Genomic DNA, 5,445 nt, shown 5'->3' on the forward strand with positions numbered 1-5,445 from the left:
AAGTCGAGCATGTCGGTTGAGTCATCGACAGTGGCTATTAAGTGGGTGGTGGGTGGGCGTCGAATTTCTTCGCCGTTCGCATCCCAATCCTGTTGGCCATAATCCGGCCAGGGCTCTCCTGACAAAGAGAGAGACCTTAGTGAATTCAAAATGTCGCCGAAGGGCGAGTGCTGAAAGATATCCGCGGCGGTGAATTCCATGATCGGCGCCCAATCGGATTCGATTGGCAAGGGCGCGGGCGGTTCGGAGTCAGAAAAAGAGTCCGACACCTTGGAGTCACGGGCTGTGCAGAGGGTTAGGCTGGTGTTTGGCTCGATCGCCGTTGGGACTGCAGCCCCTGAGGCAGTGTCTAACCACCCGTCCTCGTTTGGCGTAGTTGGCTCCGAGCTAAAGGTCGGAGCTGATGCGGGCGCAGCCTCTAGGGTACTATTCGACGGCAGAGCTAGGTCATACCCATCGCGACAGTGCGGCGCGCCCGGCTGTGGCTCGAATCTGTCGAATATCAAGTCTCCGCAGATGTCGGCCGTGTAGTTCAAACTTCCAAATCTGACCTGACGGCCAGGGGCATAGCTTTCAATCTGCTCCAGATGGCCAAGCGAATTAGCCCGCAGTGCAAAGTCGCCGAATACGAAGATCTGCCCGGGAAGAAAAGTCTCACCCTGGACCGCATCGCTATCGATGATAGTAGGAGCCATCAAGCCTAACGGCGACAACACAGAGGAACTCTCAATGAAAGCACCAATGTCGGTGTCAAAACCGGCGGATCTCGGGTAGGGGGTCCTGAACTGTGCGTCTAGGCCGGATGGTAACAGGAGGCAGGGGACACGCTGTTTTACCCAGGTTCGGGCCCTCTTGATGGAGGTAAAACCCTACGTCCTGCTTGATTAATATTGATGATATGGGTAGTACAAGAGTAGATCTACCACGAGATCAGAGAGGCTAAACCCTAGAAGCTAGCCTTGTTGGGGAACGTAGTAATTTCAAAAAAATTCCTACGCACACGCAAGATCATGGTGATGCATAGCAACGAGAGGGGAGAGTGTTGTCTACGTACCCTCATAGACCAGAAGCGGAAGTGTTAGCACAACGCGGTTGATGTAGTCCTACGTCTTCACGGCCCGACCGATCAAGCACCGAAACTAAGGCACCTCCGAGTTCTAGCACACATTCAGCTCGATGACGATCCCCGGACTCCGATCCAGCAAAGTGTCGGGGATGAGTTCCATCAGCATGACAGTGTGGTGACGATCTTGATATTTTACCGTCGCAGGGCTTCGCCTAAGCACCGCTACAATATTATCGAGGACTATGGTGGAGGGGGGCACCGCACACGGCTAAGAGATCAATGATCAACTGTTGTGTCTATGGGGCGTCCCCCTGCCCCCGTATATAAAGGAGTGGAGGAGGGGGCCGGCCAAGGAGGGTGGCGCGCCCTAGGGGGGAGTCCAACTCCCACCGGGAGTAGGACTGCCCTTTTTCCTATTAGGAGTGGGAGAGGGAAGGAAGAGGAAGGAGGGAGGAAGGAAAGGGGGGCCGGCCCCCTTCCCAATTCGGATTGGGCTTGGGGGGCACCCCCTCCCTTGCTCCTTTCCCCTCCTTTCCACTAAGGCCCAATAAGGCCCATATACCTCCCGGGGAGTTCCGATAACCTCCCGGTGATCCGGTATTGTCCCAATCTCACCCGGAACCTTTCCGGTGTCCAAATATAGTCATCCAATATATCGATCTTTATGTCTTGACCATTTCGAGACTCCTCGTCATGTCCGGGATCACATCCGGGACTCCGAACAACCTTCGGTACATCAAAATATATAAACTCATAATGAAACTGTCATCGCAACGTTAAGCGTGCGGACCCTATGGGTTCGAGAATAATGTAGACATGACCGAGACACGTCTCCGATCAATAACCAATAGCGGAACCTGGATGCTCATATTGGCTCCTACATATTGTACGAAGATCTTTATCAGTCAGACCGCATAACAACATACGTTTGTTCTCTTTGTCATTGGTATGTTACTTGCCCGAGATTCGATCGTCGGTATCTCAATACCTAGTTCAATCTCGTTACCGGCAAGTCTCTTTACTCGTTCTGTAATACATCATCTTGCAACTAACTTATTAGTTGCATTGCTTGCAAGGCTTAAGTGATGTGCATTACCAAGAGGGCCTAGAGATACCTCTCCGACAATCGGAGTGACAAATCCTAATCTCGAAATACGCCAACCCAACATGTACCTTTGGAGAGACCTGTAGAGCACCTTTATAATCACCCAGTTACGTTGTGACGTTTGGTAGCACACAAAGTGTTCCTCCGGTAAACGGGAGTTGCATAATCTCATAGTCATAGGAACATGTATAAGTCATGAAGAAAGCAATAGCAACATACTAAACGATCGAGTGCTAAGCTAATGGAATGGGTCATGTCAATCACATCATTCTCCTAATGATGTGATCCCGTTAATCAAATGACAACTCATGTCTATGGTTAGGAAACATAACCATCTTCGATTAACGAGCTAGTCAAGTAGAGGCATACTAGTGACACTTTGTTTGTCTATGTATTCGCATAAGTATTACGTTTCCGGTTAATACAATTCTAGCATGAATAATAAACATTTATCATGATATAAGAAAATAAATAATAACTTTATTATTGCCTCTAGGTCATATTTCCTTCAGTCTCCCACTTGCACTAGAGTCAATAATCTAGATTACACAGTAATGATTCTAACACCCATGGAGCCTTGGTGCTGATCATGGTTTGCTCGTGGAAGAGGCTTAGCCAATGAGTTTGCTACATTCAGATCCGTATGTATCTTGCAAATCTCTATGTCTCCCACCTAGACTAGATCCCGGATGGAATTGAAGCGTCTCTTGATGTTCTTGGTTCTCTTGTGAAATCTGGATTCATTTGCCAAGGCAATTGCACCAGTATTGTCCCAAAAGATTTTCATTGGACCCGATGCACTAGGTATGACACCTAGATCGGATATGAACTCCTTCATCCAGACTCCTTCGTTTGCTGCTTCCGAAGCAGCGATGTACTCTGCTTCACATGTAGATCCCGCCACGACGCTTTGTTTAGAACTGCACCAACTGATAGCTCCACCGTTTAATGTAAATACATATCCGGTTTGCGATTTAGCATAGTCCGGATCAGTGTCAAAGCTTGCATCAACATAACCATTTACGATGAGCTCTTTGTCACCTCCATATACGAGAAACATATCCTTAGTCCTTTTCAGGTATTTCAGGATGTTCTTGACCGCTGTCCAGTGATCCACTCCTGGATTACTTTGGTACCTCCCTGCTAGACTTACAGCAAGGCACACATCAGGTCTGGTACACAGCATTGCATACATGATAGAGCCTATGGCTGAAGCATAGGGAACATCTTTCATTTTCTCTCTATCTTCTGCAGTGGTCGGGCATTGAGTCTTACTCAACTTCACACGTTGTAACACAGGCAAGAATCCTTTCTTTGCTTGATCCATTTTGAACTTCTGCAAAACTTTGTCAAGGTATGTGCTTTGTGAAAGTCCAATTAAGCGTCTTGATCTATCTCTATAGATCTTAATGCCCAATATGTAAGCAGCTTCACCGAGGTCTTTCATTGAAAAACTCTTATTCAAGTATCCCTTTATGTTATCCAAAAATTCTATATCATTTCCGATTAGCAATATGTCATCCACATATAATATCAGAAATGCTACAGAGCTCCCACTCACTTTCTTGTAAATACAGACTTCTCCAAAATTCTGTATAAAACCAAATGCTTTGATCATACTATCAAAGCGTTTATTCCAACTCCGAGATGCTTGCACCAGTCCATAAATGGATCGCTGAAGCTTGCACACTTTGTTAGCTCCCTTTGGATCGACAAAACCTTCCGGCTGCATCATATACAACTCTTCTTCCAGAAATCCATTCAGGAATGCAGTTTTGACATCCATCTGCCAAATTTCATAATCATAAAATGCGGCAATTGCTAACATCATTCGGACAGACTTAAGCATCGCTACGAGTGAGAAGGTCTCATCGTAGTCAATCCCTTGAACTTGTCGAAAACCTTTTGCGACAAGTCGAGCTTTGTAGACAGTAACATTACCGTCAGCGTTAGTCTTCTTCTTGAAGATCCATTTATTCTCAATTGCTTGCCGATCATTGGGCAAGTCAACCAAAGTCCATACTTTGTTCTCATACATGGATCCCATCTCAGATTTCATGGCTTCAAGCCATTTTGCGGAATCTGGGCTCACCATCGCTTCTTCATAGTTCGTAGGTTCATCATGATCTAGTAGCATGACTTCCAGAACAGGATTACCGTACCACTCTGGTGCGGATCTTACTCTGGTTGATCTACGAGGTTCAGTAGTAACTTGTTCTGAAGTTTCATGATCATCATCATTAGCTTCCTCACTAATTGGTGTAGGTGTCACAGAAACCGGTTTCTGTGATGTACTACTTTCCTATAAGGGAGCAAGTACAGTTACCTCATCAAGTTCTACTTTCCTCCCACTCACTTCTTTCAAGAGAAACTCCTTCTCTAGAAAGGATCCATTCTTAGCAACAAATGTCTTGCCTTCGGATCTATGATAGAAGGTGTACCCAACAGTCTCCTTCGGGTATCCTATGAAGACACATTTCTCCGATTTGGGTTCGAGCTTATCAGGTTGAAGCTTTTTCACATAAGCATCGCAGCCCCAAACTTTCAGAAACGACAATTTTGGTTTCTTGCCAAACCATAGTTCATAAGGCGTCGTCTCAATGGATTTTGTTGGTCCCCTATTTAACGTGAATGCGGCCGTCTCTAAAGCATAACCCCAAAACGATAGCGGTAAATCTGTAAGAGACATCATAGATCGCACCATATAAAGTAAAGTACGATTACGACGTTCGGACACACCATTACGCTGTGGTGTTCCGGGTGGCGTGAGTTGCGAAACTATTCCGCATTGTTTCAAATGTAAACCAAACTCGTAACTCAAATATTCTCCTCCACGATCAGATCGTAGAAACTTTATTTTCTTGTTATGATGATTTTCAACTTCACTCTGAAATTCTTTGAACTTTTCAAATGTTTCAGACTTATGTTTCATTAAGTAGATATACCCATATCTGCTTTAATCATCTGTGAAGGTGAGAAAATAACGATATCCGCCACGAGCTTCAACATTCATTGGACCACATACATCTGTATGTATGATTTCCAGCAAATCTGTTGCTCTCTCCATAGTACCGGAGAACGATGTTTTAGTCATCTTTCCCATGAGGCACGGTTTGCAAGTACCAAGTGATTCATAATCAAGTGGTTCCAAAAGTCCATCAGTATGGAGTTTCTTCATGCGCTTTACACCGATATGACCTAAACGGCAGTGCCACAAATAAGTTGCACTATCATTATCAACTCTGCATCTTTTGGCTTCAACATTATGAATATG

Source organism: Triticum urartu, chromosome 3, assembly GCF_003073215.2.
Source record: "Triticum urartu cultivar G1812 chromosome 3, Tu2.1, whole genome shotgun sequence".
Lineage (NCBI taxonomy): Eukaryota > Viridiplantae > Streptophyta > Magnoliopsida > Poales > Poaceae > Triticum > Triticum urartu.